The sequence below is a fragment of the Acinonyx jubatus genome, chromosome C2 (genome assembly GCF_027475565.1).
Source record: "Acinonyx jubatus isolate Ajub_Pintada_27869175 chromosome C2, VMU_Ajub_asm_v1.0, whole genome shotgun sequence".
In the NCBI taxonomy this organism is placed as follows: Eukaryota; Metazoa; Chordata; class Mammalia; order Carnivora; family Felidae; genus Acinonyx; species Acinonyx jubatus.
Window position 1 is genome coordinate 139,318,208 of NC_069384.1, and position 19,273 is coordinate 139,337,480.

The following is a 19,273-nucleotide window of genomic DNA, read 5'->3' on the forward strand; positions in this document are numbered from 1 at the left end:
AAGGAAAAAGGACGACTTTTGTTTCAGTTTCTTGGTCTTGGAATTATATTTGTGCTTGCTTTTATATTTTTAGAAGATGATGAACTGTTGTTTCAGACTCACTTGAGGAAGACTAGACCAAAAGATGGAGAAAGCTAAACTTTCAATTATTTTAAAAGAAACAGAATATCTTTACTATGGGCAGTACTTTCATTGTGGAGCTTGACCAATAAAGTCCTTGGAAAAGAGCTCTAATGTGGAACCATTGCCTAGATAAGAGTGATTTCTATAGAATTGTTTAAAGAAGCCCGTTGCTTGTACTACTAATTGCTTTGGAAGCCTGTCTTTATAGGTGATAGAAACACCTACTTCTGAAGAATAAGGATTCTATATATTTGTTTCTGAATTAAGCTATTTCTCTCTTGATAGCCCCCAAACTAATGCTTTATCATGCACTTCCACTTTGCTCAGGTTGTAAAAAATGGCCTTCAGCGTGAACTTCCTGCCCATTAACTTTCACCTGAACGGCACTGGGGTGCCATTTGGTTAATTATATTTGGAGTTCAAAGTTTTGATTAGGGCTGATTTATCAGCTGTAATCTTTTAAAGGCATAAAATTAAATAATGGGCCGTACATGTAGGGAAGATTAACTTTCCCTAAATCATCAAGATGGATAGTCTTGTTTTTCACAAATCTACTGGATGTTGATATAGTATACTTTCTTTTGTGCGTTAGGTTGCATAAGCTCCAACTGGTGAAACTCGGGGGATATTTTGCCAACCCGTGGGTCTCAGGAACAAACCAAACCAATCTAAGGACTTTGGATTTTAAGATGTTCTAAAGCCTAAGTAGTTGTGTCCTTTTATTTGGTCCCATTGAACTATCTAATGAGATCTGTGCTAAATGAAGCAAAAAGATAAACCTCCTGAACTCATGGAGCTTGGATGCGCACATCAAAACCAAGTAACAGGCACACAAGCACAGTTGTTATAATTTGTTCTGAAAAAGAGGAAGCAAACATAAAACTTAGGAACTAAAGACCAGGTGTCCTAAGATAGAGAATGAGATGGGTGTGAAGGGGTGGATGATGTTATTTTTATTTTCTTTGTTACCCATCATCGCTAATTTTAATTTTCTTCAGTACAAAGAAAAATGAGCAATTGTGCAATAGATCACAATTAGATTCAGCGAAAAGGAAATACGTGCAGAATCATTGAAATGACTAATTCCTTAAAGGTCTCTGTTACATGGCTAGGCATAATCTAGACACGATAGTTTACTGCTTCTAAATAATTTTTACAATGAATATGTGATCAGTGCAATAATCTTGAAAAGTACCAAAAGATCCACCTGTAATTCTTTGGCCAAGAGGTAACCAGTATTCACATTTTGGCAGATAACTGCTCAATCACTTTCTAACATGTGTAAATGTTTATATGTACGTATTTAAAAGAAATAAAAAAGGTAGACCTCACACCCAGCACAGAGCTCAACATGGGGCTTGAAGTCACAATCTCAGGATTAACACCAGAGCTGAGATCAAGAGTTCAAGCCTTGGGGCACCTGGGTAGCTCAGTTGGTTAAGCATCTGACTTTGGCTCAGGTCATGATCTCAAGGTTCCTGGGTTCAAGCCTGGAGCCTGCTTCATACTCTGTGTCTCCCTCTCTCTCTCTCTACCTCTACCCTGTTCACGTTCTTCTCTCTCTCTCCCAAAAATAAACACTAAAAAAAAAAAACACCAAAGAGTTGAAGCCTTGACCCACCGAGCCACCCAGGCACCCCCATAGGTATTTTTATAAGAAATAGGATCCTACTATACACATTATTTTACAGCCATTTTCTATTTTTTAAAATGAACATCTTCCCATGATCTTTTATGTTGCTTTACATTATAATTTTAATGTCTGTATTGTACTAAATTGCATCCTTGTATGTCTGTTGCTTTCACCAAGCCACTATTTATGTACATTGAAGTTTCCAGATTTTTGCTTCTGTAAGTGGGATTCCTATGTTTTCCTTTTAATTATTTCCTCAGGGCACACTCATAAAAGTGAAATGTGTTGGTTAAACTCTTAAGGCTTTGGATACATGGTTAACAACATCCCCTCAAAAGAACATACTGATGTACACACTTTGACTAGCGAGGAAACATGTCCCCCCTCTCCATATGTCACTTTAAGTACGTTCCTGTGTTGATGTTTAATTTTTGTCATTTTAACAGTCATAACAGGACTATAAAAATGATTACTTTTATGTGAAATTTAAATATATGTTTAATGATTTAGGATTTGTAATGTTGTTTTAAAATAAAACTAGAAACGAAATCTAATTTAGAGGAAATGGGAACTTCTGGGATTGGAGCATTCTGAGGACAAAGTTCAAGGTGATCCTGTTGACAAGAGCAAGTCAACAATATTACAAATAAGAACAGAAATATAATGGGAACAAAAAAGTCCTATTTAAAGAGAACGGATTTGAAATCAGGGTAGAGAATCTTTATCCCCAAGAATCCTAATTTGCTGTAATCTGATGAGAAATTTATTATTTTTTTTAAGTTTGTTTATTTTGACGGAGAGAGAGGGCGGGGGGGAGGGGGGTTGGCGTGGGGGGAGAAAGAGAATCCCAAGCAGGCTCCACACCATCAGCATGGAGCCTGACCTGGGACTCAAACTCAGGAATCGTGAGGTCACAACCTAAGCCGAAACCAAGAGTCTGGAGTGTAACTGACTGAGCCGCCCAGGCACCCCAGATGTTTATTTTTTTTAAATGTTTATTCATAAATCTCTCAGAGAGGGAGAGTGGGAAGGAGAAAGAGGAAGGAAGGAAGAGAGAAAGGAAGGAGGGAAGGGAGGAAGGGAGGAAGGAAGGAAGGGAGAAAGGAAGGAAGAGAGGAAGGAAGGAAGGAAGAGAGAAAGGAAGGAAGGAAGAGAGAAAGGAAGGAAGGAAGAGAGAAAGGAAGGAAGGAAGAGAGAAAGGAAGGAAGGAAGAGAGAAAGGAAGGAAGGAAGAGAGAAAGGAAGAAAGAATCCCAAGCAAGCTCTGTGATGGTAGCACAGAGCCTGGAGCCCGACCCAGGGCTCAAGCTCAGAAATAGTGAGATCATGAGCCGAAATCAAGAGTTGGATGCTTAACCGACTGAGCCCCCCAGGCGCCCCAAAATGTACTTTTAGATGGAATTATGAAAATATAATGATGGTATCAGGGTGCCTGCGTGGCTCAGCATCCAACCCTCGATTTCGGCTCTGGTCAGGATCTCATCAGCCCCGAGTCGGGCTCTGTGCTGACAGCTCAGAGCCTGGAGGCTGCTTCAGATTCTGGGTCTCCGTCTGTCTCTGTCCTCCTCTCTCTACTCGTGCTTGCTCACTCGCTTGCTCTCTCAAAAAGAAACCTTTTTAAAAAGTTGTTTTTCAGAAAATATGATGGTATCTTAGATTACCTGTAACTTTTCTCTTTAAAGAGATTATAGTGGAACAATCTGAGAAGTGTGCATTATCTACGAAGACTATATTCTAATAGAAACAGTAAATGAAAAATTTTAAATTGTAGGCTCTCCAGCAGACACCTGTGCTTGTGACTGGTCATTATCAAAGTTAAAGGATACTAAGAAAATTTAATTTTCATATTAAGCACAGTGACAGGATGTTGGAATTCAATGGAATTTGAAAGCTTGTCTAACCCAGCTTCTTATTTTACAGATAAAATTGAGTACTGCAGAGATACTGTGATTCGCCCAAGAAGCCACACCTGGTAAGTAAAGAAAGAAGAAATAAACACATTTAAACAATAAACATGGGCATAGATAGAAGAGGACTAGATCTGAGTTTCGATTATTTGCCGTGGGGAGAAAAGCAGAATTTTTGTAGTACGGGCATAGACGAAGCATTAGGGCAAGGAAGAATTGACCAAATTTTCTGTTACCTCAAGTCAAAGACTCGTCGTTAGGTAGATCCTCCGATAATTCACGTTTTCACATGTTTGGCAAAGATGGGTAGGCATGACTGTGCTCGAATGGTCCTGCGGTTTCTCAAGAAAAGATGAACATCCTGGGCATGGAATTTTGCAATAAAGGAAACACTGTCGTGTAATTCGTAGTGATTTAAGAAGGTGGAAGATTTTTGAGAAGGGAAATCTAATTACAGTGAATCTGAAATTTCATTGACCCATCATTTCCTCTATTATTCATTATTTTTTTTTAGGGAAGATAAGAATGTATAAGGAAGATTAAAAAGAAACGTATGAAAGTATACTGGGGAAAAAATAAAGAATTGATATAATGTTATTTAGCTATAAATTTCTCATAATCATATTTAAACTGAATGTTCAAGTGAACCTATTGGGTAAATTGGGTTGGTTATTTTAAAACAGAATTCCTATCGCAGTTCCAAGTAACTTCATTGCCTTGTTTAATTCATTTGGAATTTAATGAATTTTTAATGACTTACTACCTTTTCTTCTTCTCTATTTGGTGGAGTTATTAAATGCATTTCCTAATGACCTTAATAACTTTGTTTTCTTCTCTACTTGGTGTAGTTACACATTCTAATTGAAAACCTTAAGATTTGAATACAGTTTTCTTCTATTTCATTTTGTTGTTGGTTTTTCTTAGTTGGGAGCTGGCTTCTTCCGACTAAATTTAAACATTAACTGGAATAATTCTGATAATGTTGCCACTTAACACCAATATATTGATCTTTCATATTATATTCCAGAGAACAAGGCATTTTGTACTAATTAAATACTATTACTAATGATAATGGCTTACAATGTTGAGGAAAAAGTTAAATGACTCAAGCTGATAAAATGTGCCTTTGGGAGAATAAGTATGTGAAAGTGTCAAACATTTTAGAAAATGAAGAACTTCTCCAACTTGATAATCTCAGTACATATTATAATGAAGCTTAAGTAACGAAAAAATTTTGGCACGAGCTTAGAAATAAAGGAGATAAGTGAGCAGAATAGAGTCCAGGATGAAATCTAAATACAGGAATTCATTGTAGGAGAGAAGTGGCATCTCCACTTGGAGAAACAATGGCAGAGTCCAGAAGTAGTGAAGAGGAAAGCAGACAGCATAAAAGTATAAAATATCATTATGGCAAATGACAAAGCTAAAGCATTTTTGTCAACAAATAGGGAATATATATGTGTAGACATATCCTAACAATAAGATCGGCAATTCAGTGGGAAAATAGACAAATGATATGAATTGGATATTCCTAAAAGAAATACCAATGGCCACTCAACAAAATTAAAAAAGTATGTAAGTGTATTAACACTTAAATACATATAAAAATTATTTTGTGTTTTAGACTGGCCAAATGTATGCTTGGTAACCTTAATAATTGGGAAGACCATAGGGCTCTCTTCCACTGTCTTTCATTGTAGGTGGAAGTATAAAGTGAAATAACTTTTCTTGGAGTGAAATTGGCTTCTATCCATTCAAATTCCAGTCATAGGCCTCCTATGACCCAACTGCCTAATTTCTTAGGAAATTACTCTTAGAGATTTCTGACGTTCATAAGGTACATGTTCAAGATGTTCCTTGTGGTCTGTTTGTAATAGGAAAAAACAGAGTGGTTAAATATATCATGGTGCCTCAATATAATGAAATAATCTGTAGCTTTTATTAAAATGCAATAAATTGGGACACCTGCATGGCTCAGTTGGTTAAGTGTTTGACTCTAGATTTTTCCTTGGGTCATGATCTCACAGTTCGAGCCCTGAATCAAGCTGTCTGCTGCCAGTGTGGAACCTGCTTGGGATTCTCTCTCTGTCTCTCTCTCTCTCTGTCTCTTTCTCTCTGTCTCTCTCCCTCTGCCTCTCCCCAGCTTCCTCGCTTGTTCTCTCTCTCGATGTAAATAAATAAACTTTAAAAAGAATAATAAAATGCCGTAAATCTATGTCAGATGACATGGAAATATGTTGATAGTGAGAAATGCAAATTATATACATAGCATAATCTTATTTTGTTAAAATAACATCCTTTAGTTTTAAAGATACTTGTCTCTGGGTATGGAATTGGAGAAGTGAGTGGGTCAATCATTCATTCAGACATTCATGCATAGTCCACACCCAATGTTATATTAGTGTCAGGTGTACAATTCAGTGATGTGACAAGTTTATACTATGTTCACCAGAAGCATAGCTCTCTCTATCCCATTATATCACTATTAGAACAACATTGACTGCAATCCTCATGCTGTGCGTTTTATTTCCGTGACTTACTCGTTCCATAACGAAGGCCTACTGTGTTTCCCTCTCCCCTTCATTCATTTTGCCCAACCTCCACTCCTGTTGGCAACCGTCAGTTTGTTCTTTGTATTTAGAGTTCTGATTCTGCTTTGTGTACATTTTTTTTTTTTTAGATTTCATTAATGAATAGAATCAAATGGTATTTGTCTTTCTCGGTCTTATTTCACTTAGGATAATAACCTTTGGGTCTACCCATGTTGTCTCAGATGGCACAATCACATCCTTTTCTATGCCTGTCTAATATTTAATTGTATGTGTATGTACCACATTTTCCTTATTCATTCATCTATATTGGCAAAAAAAAAACCTGTCACTATTTTTAGACAACGTGATACTACACATAGGAAATCCTGAGGATTCTACCAAAAACCTATTAGAGGTAATAAATTCATTAAACTGGCAGGATGCAAATGGAATACCCAGAAACGGGTAGAGTTTCCATATACTCCAAAAAAAAAAGTCACAGAAGGAGAAATGTAAAAGCAATCTACGTATCCAATGCAACCCCTATCAAAATACCAACAGCATGTTTTTGCAGAACTGGAGCAAATAACAGTAAAATTTGTATAGAACCACAAAGATCCCAAATAGCGAAAGCAATTCTGAGAAAGAAGAACAAAGCTGGACGCGTCACAATTCCAGGTTTCAAGGTACAGGCCAAGCTGTAGTAATCAAAACCGTGTGGTACTGGTACAAAATAGACACATAGGTCAATGGAACAGGATAGAGGCACAGGATATACAGGAAAAGACCCTCACATAATCACTTGATCTATGACAAAGCCAAGAATGTATGATAGAGAAAGACTGTCTTTTCAATAAATAGTGTTGGGAAAACTGGACAGTATGTAGAGGAATGAAACCGGGCTTTTTTAAAACACACATAAAAATAAACTCAAAATGGATTAAAAACCTAAAAGTGAGGCCTGAAACCACAAAATTGCGGAAGAGAATACAGGAACGATCTCTCTGTCATCAGCCATAGCACCCTTTTTCTAGATACGTCCCCTAAGGCAAGGGAAACAAAAGCAAAAACTTATTGGGACTACCTCAAAGTAGAAAGCTTTTTCACAGCAAAGGAAACCATCAACAAAACAAAAAGACAACCTAATGAATAGGAGAAGATATTTGCAAATGATGCATCTGATAAGGGGTTAATATCCAAAATATATAAAGATCGCACACAACACCAAAAAACCAAACACTGTAGGGCACCTGGGTGGCCCAGTCGGTTAAGCATCCAACTTTGCCTCAGGTCATGATCTCCCGTTTCCTGAGTTTGAGCCTGGCATCGGGCTCTGTGCTGACAGCTGAGAGCCTGGATCCTGCTTCACATTCTGTGTCTCCCTCTCTCTGCCCCTCCCCCTGCTCACACGTGAGTGCTCGCTCACTGTCTCTCTCTCTCTCTCTCTCTCTCTCTCTCTCTCAAAAATAAACATTAAAAAAAAAAGGGGGGGGCAAACTATCTGATTAAAAAATGGGCAGAGAACCTGAATAAACTTTTTTCCAAAGAAGACCTCCAGATGGCCAACAGACACATGAAAAGATGCTCAACATCATTCACCATCAGGGAAATAAAAGTCAAAACTTCAATGAGATATCATCTCATGCTTGTTAGTTAAAGATAAGAAACCAGTGTTGGTGAGGATGTGGAGAAAAAGGGGCCCTGTTCGCTGTTGATGGGAATGTAAATTGGTATAGCCACTGTAGAAAACAGTATGGGGGTTCTTCAAAAATATTTTTAAAAATAGAAACAGCATATGATGCAGTAATTCCACTATTGAATATTTACCCAGGGAAAATGAAAAAACTAATTCAAAAAGATACGTGCACCCCTACTTTTATTGCAGCATTCTTTGAAATAGCAACCTATGTGTCCACCAATAGGGTACTGTCTTACAATCTGTTTTTAATATGCCTTCTGATTAAAGGTGCTTTTTAATTTGTTACAGTTCTCAAATGAAATATAGAATTAGCATATAAGCATAGAGAATAACGAAAGACTGAGAGAACAAAAAAATAATAGCCGTGGAATCCATTTTATTGTGGTAAGTCACTGGGAAATTACGTCTTGACGTATAACTTAAAATGAAGTAGTAATTAAGAATTAGGAATTCCGCTCTTGGGTATGTACCCAAGAAAAATGAAATATGCCTGTACAAAGCTTCCATTGACATGTTTATGGCGTCATCGTTCATAGCAGCAAAATAGGGAAACAACTCAGGTTTTCACCAATGGTGAGTGGGTAAATAAAATGTGGTATCTCCATACAATGAAATACTACAATAATAAGAAATGAAGTGCCAGTGCATGCTGTAACCTTAATAAACCTTGAAAGCACTGTTGCACGAAAGAAGCCAGTCACGACAGACCCACGATTTCAGTTATGTGAAATGTTTAAAACATATAAATCTACAGACAGCAAGTAGATGATTGGTTACCTGGCACTGGCGATGGAAAGATTCAGATAAGGAGTTGCTGCTAATGTGTATGGGGTTTCTTTCTGGAGACAGAAAATTGTTGTAAGAGTAGGTCATGGTGATGACCACACAACTCTGAATGTATTAGAAACATTGAATTGTCTGCTTCAAATACGTGAAGTGCGTGGTCTGAAAGTTATCTTCAGATTTTGTTGTGTTTTTTTTTTTTTAGTATGTAACTTTCCTTTGGCTTTTTAGTCAATAAGACAAGAAGCGTGTAAATGAGGACAATTTCCGAGATCATTTCCTAGACAGAAGTGAAGATTAAGAATAATAATGGATTTCAGTAATCTGAAGTCGAGTCTGGAAGGTTAACCTTCTCAGCAGCTGAGATCTATGCTGGCGGGTGTACCAGGGATGATATAAATCCCACAGTGAGGAAAGTTTTTTTTTTGTTTTTTTTTTTAATGTTTATTTTTTGAGAGAGAGGGCGCAAACAGTGGAGGTGCAGAGAGAGCAGCAAACAGAGGGTGGCGAGCTTCATGCGGAACTCGAACTCCCGAACCGTGAGATCATAATTTAAGTTGATCTCGTTGATCTCACTGAGCCAGCCAGGTGCCCTGAAAGTATTTTTTTTTTTTAGTTTATTTATTTATTTTGAGACAGAGCACTAGGTTGGGGGACGAAAGAGAGAGGACAAAAGAGAATCCCAAGCTGGCTCTGTGCTGTCTCTCAGAGACCAACACAGCGCTCGATCCCACAAATCGGGAGACCATGCCCTGAGCCGAAATCAAGAGTTGAACACATAAACTGACTGAACGGCCCAGGTGCCCCGTGAGGACAGTATTTTATGCCCCTTTCACTTCTCCTTCAAACTTGAGATTCTTCTGCTGTGAGAGGCTTTTTGATGGCATTTCCTCTTTTGTAACCCTTCTTAACAAAGATCAGTCCTGAGTCTCAGAGCTAAGCTCAGGCCATGCTATCTAACCAGGACTCATTTAAATGGTTTCCATCCTTTTCATAGTTTATCTTCTATCTGAGGTCATTGAAGCTGATATGTGGCTTGCAGATTATTATAACTTACCCACCTTAGATTTATTCAGCTAAAAAACAAGTGTGGGAACCTAAATGGAAATAATAAGAATGAAAGTTGTCGGCCAATCAGAATTCATGCTAGCGCAACCTGCTTACCTATAGTCAAAGGAGCAATTTAAAGACTATAGCAGACATAAAATCTTGGAGCTTGAAGCGGCCTGTAGATGATTTAGTTCAACACCTTTGTTTTACCTCTTTGGTCTCACAGACCCTGGGAAGTTGGGCCTTGGACAGGCTCACATTTTCATACCCAGCTTCAAAATCAGAAGCACTGGTAACTAAGAAGCAGTCTCAGAAGAAGGTGTATTTTGTGTGAGCCGAGCTGGTATTGATGACATTCCGTGATGCAACGTGCTCTATTAAGAAAGAGCTTCTTGACCAAATCCCACATTACAGCCATCTTCCCATTTCTGGTTGCATTTGGGTGTTTGTGAACTTCTGTTGTCAGGGCGGCTACAGAGCTAGAGAAGGGGGGAGTTATCAGAGGCAAGGGGGAGGAGAGGTAGGCCTCTCTCGCCTTTTCGTAAATGCCAAAGCTAATTTCAATGATTGCTTTAGCGATATAATGATAACCAAGATTAAAGCAAGCAGGAATCCACTTTAAGATATGAGAGCTGGAATTTTAGATTTCATTATAAGATTGGCATTTCAACCAAATAGTAATATAATGGCGATGGATTTCCATTTTTTCTCCATTTCTGTTGAAATATTATCTCATAAATATACTTTGATACAGAAGAGATCTCTCAATTTCATGAAAGCCCAAGAACCCTGTTTTATTCTTATGCTGACTTATCTCTAAAATATCTTTTTGATGTACAGCTTCAATATTCTTGCCAATGTCCATGACATCAGCAATCAAAAATGGTATCAGTTGTAGGTTTTTTCACATACAGTTGTAGGTTATCCAAAAAAAGGACTCCTGCTTAGCGCTCAAACATCTTTATAGTATTATCAAGGGATGTTACGGTTCATGCGGCTAATTGTTCCAAGAGGAGAAAAAAAAAATACCATCCATGAAAGGAGGCAACTTTACCCAGTGCTATTCTAAAATGTGTACATAGGGCACATAAGGAGGGAACTAATACTTTTATGTATCAGTATTTTTTTTTAGTTTTATTTATTTTGAGAGAGACAGAGTCAGTGCAAGTAGGGGAGGGGCAGAGAAGGAGGGTGAGAGAGAGAATCCCAAGTAGTCTCTGCACTGCCAACGACACAGCCCAATGTGGGGTTCAAACCCACAAAGCCACATGATCACAACCTGAGCCGAAACCCAGTCGGACACTTAACCGACTGAGCCACCCAGGCGCCCCAGTGTCTTTTAAACCAGAGGAAAGGTGGTATTTGCCCAAATTCTGTTGAGAAGATGGAAGTTGTGAGAGCACACACCTGGAAAGGAGTAGAGTTCTGCATTTCTCTACTCTGCCATGCTTACAGGTCCAAAAAGTGACCTGCAGACCACATCCATGTAGGCCGGCCTTCCCAGCCCTCAGAAATGAAATCTTTCACCCCCCAAGGTTGTTAGCTACACGGGTACCGACAAATGTCCCGATCAATGAGGATCACTTAGTTGGAGAACATAATAAATTGGTTAGGTACACTTGATTTCAAGTGCTATTCTAAAATTTCGTATTATTTTTAACTTGCTTCCCTTTGCTGGAGTTAATCCTACATTCTTGTTAAGTTCTTACTAGTGTTTTAGTTATGAAAACCCCTTGGAAGGAATCGGAGGTTCATCTGGTTTGCATGTAATTCCTATGTATATCAAATACTACTTTGGAGAAACTGGCTTTCTGAAATACTGGCATTAAAGAACTAATTGTTGGCTTAATAACAAAGCTTTTCCTCTAGACGGTCCATTTAAAAAGAAAGCTGAATGCTTTCCTCTTCAAGGAATCTGTTAAACTACAGAAAAACCTAAATGAACCTTTGAAGTGTATAAGAAACACTTGTCAGGGTTGATAGTGTTACAGTGATGAAAGCATCATACAGGTGTTTTCACTAGCTGTGCTACAAAGTCCGATCAATTTCTGTTGCTACACTCCTCATCATTTAACAACCATGACCAAGGTACAGACATGAATGTGACTGTTCCAGCCATAGCCTGAACAGAAATTCATGGCCACTTTCCTTATCATGGTAGGCAGAAACTGTAAGTCCCTCAAATGGGCAGTTAGGTAATATTTGGTACTGTATCTCGGGATCTAGGATGTGAATATCCTGTATAACCCTGCCCAACAAATGAAAAACAGTGCCGGAAAGGCTGGCTCATGGATGAAAGGCATTGGTGGTCTAACCCTGGAGGAAGAAGGAGCCACTATTACTTGGTCCAGCTCATGGTTTCACGCTTTAGCTTCGGAGATTGCTCTGTAGAATCCCTCTCTTTTAACAATAAGGAAATGATTTGTTGAAGGAATAATGTTGACGAGGGCGACATTGGTACCGCTTTCATCTGCAATCCATTAACTAGTGCAGCATCGTGCCCTCCCTCCTTCGCCGAACACAAGCATGGGAAAGTTGGACACTGCCGGCTATAGAATAAACATTTATTTTTTCCTGAATGACCCAAAGTTCCCTTATTCCTGTGATGTCTAAAGGAGCTGCTGCCTTTTCATTGTAACGTGAGAGACATAATTTTCTTGCTGTTTTCCAAGGCTGTCAGATAAGAGACAAATTGCCTTTGATAAAACATGCTTTCAATTTTTCCCATGCAATAATTCAATTTTCATTTTCATAAGGGATTGTTTATTTTGATGGCTTGAATTGGTTGACTAGGATGTCAGCATCTAGTACTCATCAGTAAAGATTGTAGTCTGGGTTATAATTCAGGAGAGCATATGTTACTATGAAATTTATTATGTACAAATGCTTTTCTGTGTTTAATTCTTGAAAATCAGGAGTGACAACTCATTTGAGTAAATGATTTCTCTTGGCTCTGTTTCTCCCTAAAAGTCACTTGGAAACAAAGGCGATTTGTGCAAGTATTTACTGAAGAATTTGGGCAGTGCTGTTTATTAAAGAAAAATGGATTTGACTCCTAGTATCTCAACTCCTATAATTTCTTCTAGTAGTTCATGTTCCTCTTTTTAATTTCACTACTCTGTGTGTACACACTTACCTTTTTCTCTGGCCCTCTCAATACATAAAGCAGGTCTCAAAAGAGCTTTAATTAAAAAAAAAAAAAAAGGTAGTGTGTATATATATGTATGTGTGTGTGTCTATATATGTATATGTGTCTCTATATATACACACACAGAGACACATGTGTATATATATATACAGTAGAAAATTTGGATATCAAAAAAAGTAAATATTCATTAAATTCCATGTTTACTTCTTTGTCCTCATTGATCTCTCTCCTAATTAAGAGATTAACATCTGAAAACTTCTGTTAACTGTCTTAGCTTGCCTGTCCGATCATGTATTCACTGTGCGAATGCAGAGGAACCCAGCACCCGACTGCGATGCTGTGTATCCTTCCCCCAAGCCCTGCCTTAATTCCAGCTGATAGCTGAGCAAACAGTGAACTCCTACCACATGCCGGATACTGTGCTAAACACCAAAGACACACAAGTAATTAATGCATAGGTCTTAACTGGCAGATAGAGACAGATGTGTACTCACTGAGGATGTGGCTAACCTTGAATGGGCATCTGGGAGAGGTAAGCATTTCACATAGGTTATAGAGAGAAGAGTCTGCCTGCAGAGATCATTTGCGTGTTCCTGGTGTATTAAAGGTAATTGAAACTGGAAGTTGAATTATATTCCCCGAGAGAGTATAGAGAAGAGAAGTAAGCACAGGTCCAAAACTTGGAGACGTTTAATGGTTGGCAAGAGGAGGTGAGCTTGCAAAAGACCGAAAAGAGACAGAAGGAGTTAGGAAACCAGAAAACGTGGTATCCGGCGGGCCCAAGGAAAGAATGTTTCAAGATGGAGGAAGTAGTAATAAGGTCTGAAATATAATCATTAGGTTTAGCCACATGAATGTTCTCGATGACACTGATGAGAGCGGTTATGTGGTGAGGTGTTACCCAGAAACCAGACAGAAGTAAACGCAAAAGTGTTAGCAGTATCATTGAAGGCCTATCACGTTTTAACATGTTGATGTAATGATTTGGTGTAGGGTTCCGATGTTTCCGCTCTTTAAAATGTGAGCTCCTCATGTGCGTTGACTGTCTTGCCTCTGATAGCCCTAGTCCTAGTGCTGTACCTGTCCTGTAGAAAGTGTTCAGTAAATACTTGATGAATAAGTCATCTTTCCCTTACCTGCTTCTCCTGTGCTTTCTCTACCATTTCCTTTTCCTGCATTTGAGGGGCTGCTAGGCTTTACCAGTTCTTCTGCAACAGCTCTCCATGTCAGTTTGTGGCTGGTCGCAGATGAACTCTTGTTCCTCTAAGAAATTAAATCTTCAGCTAAGAATTAAATTACAACATACATAAAATCCCTCTCCTTCCACTCTGTGTATCTCCTTCTTCCCCTGTCTCCCCTCGCCCTCTGTGTGAGTGTATGTAACTCCTCCCTCCCTCTCAACTGCTCTTCGTCCCTCGGTATCCTTTGCCTTTTAAAAGAAAAATTTTTTTCGTGTTTATTTATTTCTGAGAGAGAGAGAGAGAGAATGTGAGCAGGGGAGGGGCAGAGAGAGAGGGAGACACAGAATCTGAAGCAGGCTCCAGGCTGTCAGCCCAGAGCCCGACGCGGGGCTTGAACCCAGGAGCCGTGAGATCATGACCTGAGCCGAAGTCGCAGGCTTAACCGACCGAGCCACCCAGGCGCCCCTCCTTTGCCTCTTTGTAAGTATTTATATTCCATCTTGACCCAGAACACGTAGAAGTAAGGAAGAATCTCTAATGACTACACTTGTCCCACGAAGAGATATTTGAAAGCTCCTTTGAGAACCACAATAGATTGACATGAAAACTGGAATAAAGAGTAAAGGGGCAAAATCACTTAGGTTCGATAAAAAGGCATAGATTATCAAATGATGAAGATGTGAGTCTGCCTACGTCCCCTTTGGTTAATGACGCCAAGAGAATATTCCCATTTCCTAACAGAAGTTAGGGAATGGGAATATTAGCTACTGTTTTCTTTGTCCCACCCATGATGATGTTTTAATCCTTAGACACCCATTAACTAAAAGGATTTGACTGAGCTTCTGTGTCTTGTGGTGCGGTCCCTCAGTGCAGAGCGCTGCCCGGCCGCTGAAGGATGAATCTGATTGAGTCAAGAAGGACCATCTATAATGGCACCCGCCTTTACCTTCTGTAATGCTCAGGGGAGGAGCAGCTTATCTTCAGGATGGCCAATTCTTTATGGTTAGTATCAGAAATGAGCCTATCAATCAGCCACATGAGACTTTTAAAGGGGCACCAGGGCCATAAACTTTATGAAAAAGGCCAAAGATGGCATTCAGCCCTCAAGCAGATACACACTTACCTTTAAACCCAGTTCGGGGCTGGAAGATTACATCTTCTTTTTAAAAAAAAAACAACAAAACAAAACAAAACAAAAAAACCCTTACGAAGTCAAGACCCCCACACTTATCGAGGCGTTTAGAAGCTAAGAGGTAAGAGATAGCAGTTGTCGGCTTGTCCAACAAATCTTCCCTCCTACAGCAGCACAAAGGACAGAAGAAGAATGGCAAAGAAAGAAATGGTAGAGAGGAAGGAAAGAAATTGGGCTGGGAGGGGAAGAAAAAAGAAGACTAGAGAGAGATGTTCCTGGAGTCTGTAAATACTTGCCTGTTTATGAGATGAACTCATTGAGGGGACTTGAAAAATCTCATTGATTTATTCACTGTAGGCAGAAGTTAGAGAAAATCTCATTTTCATGAGCTTCCCTTCCTATCACTCAGTTCCCTGGTGACACAGAAAGTAAACCTTTTCTAAGGGTTTTCCCAGACAGGTTGACATTTTGTTGAATTAACTGGCATATATTGTACCAAATTTATATGCTGCATCTTTCCACCCAAGCAAGGAATGATTTTACATTGAATAGGGTTTTTCGGGCACCGAGAGAACTCTGGAAACTTTCTAGGGTGATCTTGCTTCTGAAGTCTAGCTGTCTGCCTCAAAAATCTCCCCCATGTCTCACTGCCTCCCTGCCTGGATATAAATGGTGAGGGCATTCTAAATCTCAGCGGAATTACTCTCTGACACCCGAGATCGGTCCCCTGAGGTTCCCTGTGTGTGCACTGTCACAATGTTTTATCTGGTAGATATCAGGAACATCTGAAATATTTGGAAAAAGGTGTAAGGAGGGAATGTTAGATGAATGAAGCATCATATTGCTGGCACAGCTGGGTCTGTTTTGATCCCAGTGGCAAATATTCCATATGTAAATGCTGAGCCAAAAACGAACAGTCTGTGTTTTGGTGTGTCTATTTAAGAAGCATATGCTACCCAATGACTGATACGAATGACTCTGGGAGGCAGAGTTGTGTCCATAGTTTCCTAGGGCTGCTGGAATGAAGCTACGTGAAGTGGGTGGCTTAAACAACAAATGTATCCTCTCTCTGTTCTAGAGGCTAGAGGTCTGGAGTCAAGGTGTCTGTAGGCGGGGGGACGATGTGGGTAGAGTCTCTACCTTTCCTATCACCCTGCAGTTTCCCTTTCTGTCCTCACGTGGCTGCCATCTTATAAGACAACAATCCTATTCTTACTTCACTGTGATTTTAAGGTAATTATATCCGCAGTAATTCTATTTCCAAATAAGATCACATTCAGTGATTAACACTTTATCCCCCCCCCTTTTTTTTTGAGGGGCAGGGACATAATTTAATCTGTATCAGCGACAACGAGAGATGTTTGTTTGCAGTCTTAATCAAATACACTTTCCTAGGTGCTGTTTGAGTTATAGGAGGTGATCAATATAAGACCCCTTCCCTGCCCCGCAAAACCTCTAGGTACCTGGAAATAGCAGTATCACATTATTATTTAAAAAAAATTTTTTTTTAATTTACATCCAAATTAGCTAGCATACAGTACAACAGTGATTTCAGGAGGAGATTCCTTGGTGCCCCTTCCCCATTTAGCCCATCCCCCCTCCCACACCCCCTCTAGTAACCTTCTGTTTGTTTTCTATATTGAAGAGTCTCTTAAGTTTTTTCCTCCCTCCCTGTTTTTATATATTATTTTTGCTTCCCTTCCCTTATTTTCATCTGTTCTGTGTCTTAAAGTCCTCATATGAGTGAAGCCCTATGATAATTGTCTTTCTCTGACTAATTTCACTTAGCATAATCCCCTTCAGTTCCATCCACGTAGTTGCAAATGGCAAGATTTCATTCTTTTTGATTGCCAAGTAATACTCCATCGTGTGTGTGTGTGTGTGTATATATATGTGTGTGTGTGTGTGTGTGTGTGTGTGTATACACACACACACACACACACACACACATATGCACACCACATCTTTATCCATTCATCCATTTGGGCTCTTTCCATACTTTGGCTATTGTCGATAGTGCTGCTATAAACATTGGGGTGCGTGTGCCCCTTCAAAACAGCACACCTGTATCCCTTGGATAAATGCCTAGCAGTGCAGTTGCTGGGTCATTGGGTAGTTCTATTTTTCATTTTTTGAGGAACCTCCATATTGTTTTCCAGAGTGGCTGCACCAGTTTGCATTCCCACCAGCAGTGCAAAAGAGATCCTCTTTCTCCGCATCCTTGCCAACATCTGTTGCTGCCTGAGTTGTTAATGTTAGGCATTCTGACAGGTGTGAGGTGGTATCTCATTGAGGTTTTGGTTTGTATTTCCCTGATGATGAGTGATGTTGGGCATTTTTTTTCATGTGTCGGTTGGCCATCTGGATGTCTTCTTTGGAGAAGCGTCTATTCATGTCTTTTGCCCATTTCTTCACTGGATCATTTGTTTTTTGGGTGTTGAGTTTGATAAGGTCTTTATAGATTTTGGATACTACCCCTTTATCTGATATGTTGTTTGCAAATATCTTCTCCCATTCTGTCGGTTGCCTTTTAGTTTTGCTAATTGTTTGCTTCGCTGTGCAGCAGCTTTTAATTTTGATGAGGTCCCAATAGTTCATGTTTGCTTTTGTTTCCTTTGCCTCCGGATTCATGTTGAGTAAGAAGTTGCTGCGGCCAAGATCAAAGAGGTTTTTGCCTGCTTTCTCCTCGAGCATTTTGATGGCTTCCTGTCTTACATTTAGGTCCTTCATCCATTTTGAATTTATTTTTGTGTGTGGTGTAAGAAAGTGGTCCAGGTTCATTCTTCTGCATGTCACCGTCCTGTTTTCCCAGCACCACTTGCTGAAGAGACTGTCTTTATTCCAGTGGATATTCTTTCCTGCTTTGTCGAAGATTAGTTGGCCATACATTTGTGGGTCCATTTCTGCGTTCTCTATTGTGTTCCATTGATCTGAGTGTCTGTGTTTGTGCCATCACATTATTATTTTTTTAAGTTTATTTATTTTGAGAGAGAGAACGAAGGGGAGAGGGGAAGAGACGGAGGGAGACAGCAGATCTAAAGCAGGCTCTGTGCTGACAGCAGAGGGCCTAATGTGGGGCTTGAACCCATGAACCATGAGATCATGGCCTGAGCAGAAGTTCAGATGCTTAATCGACTGAGCCACCCAGGCACCCCAGCAGTATTCCATTATTAAATGGGTTTCAGATATATGCAAATTTTAGTAGTTATAATATACAACACACAAAGGGTACAAACAGTCGCTAATATTTATATAGTACAAAAGTATCTGCGGGGCGCAATTCTAAGTGGTTTACATTCACTTACTGTTCATGACGGTCTTGTGTGGTGAGTACAAATCAGGTCAAGCCCTTTTCTCAGGGAACTTCTATTCTCGCAGTTTGTTTTCTAGTCCCTGTGGGTCTGAGTGGTTTCATTGGTATGAGATAAAATGAACTTTGAGAGCCTTTCCTGCATGTCTAATGCACTGGTACTGTTGTCTCCATTTCTTTGTTGCTGTGCTTTTGGGGAGGTGCGGGCACCAGAGGGTTTTAGCATTTAAAACATAGGTGGAGGGGCACCTGGGGGGCTCAGTCTGTGAAGTGTCTGACTTCAGCTCAGCTTATAATCTCACAGACCATGACTTTGAGCCCCATGTCAGGCTCTGTGCTGACAGCTCAGACCCTGGAGCCTACTTCGTGTCTCTACCCCTCTCCTGCTCCCATTCTGTCTCTCTCAAAAATAAATAAACATTAAAAAATTTTTTAAAAAAAGAAAACATAGCTGGCATGGCTTTCACTGGAGATCTTCCTTTGCCTTGGGCTGCTGAGTTGACATTTACCAGACTGAACAGACCATGTTTGTTTGAGGTCTTGAGTGCCACTGACAGAAACGAGTACAAAATAGGGTCGCTAAAATAGAAGACGACCATCTGAAAGTAAGCTCCATGACCACTAGAGTTTCTCTGTTCACTGCCATTTCTGTAGTGACTAAAAGAGTAGCTGGCCCGTTAGAAGATGTTCACTAAATATCTGTGGAACGAATGGATGATGGTAATTAGCAGGCATTTCAGACCCAAAGCTTAAATCTTGCCACGGAAAACAGAGGGT

At 39.7% G+C, this 19,273-nt stretch overlaps 1 protein-coding gene across 5 annotated transcripts in view; it reads left to right on the forward strand.

Annotated features, from left to right (window-relative positions):
* Positions 1-19,273, forward strand: part of RARB (retinoic acid receptor beta) — a 747,871-nt gene that overhangs the window by 217,317 nt on the left and 511,281 nt on the right. For all 5 annotated transcript variants that reach the window (XR_008298027.1, XM_053221534.1, XM_027040933.2 and 2 more), the window contains one exon: positions 3,676-3,727. The gene's annotated coding sequence lies outside the window, so the exon portion shown is untranslated. The remainder of the gene's footprint in view (positions 1-3,675; positions 3,728-19,273) is intronic.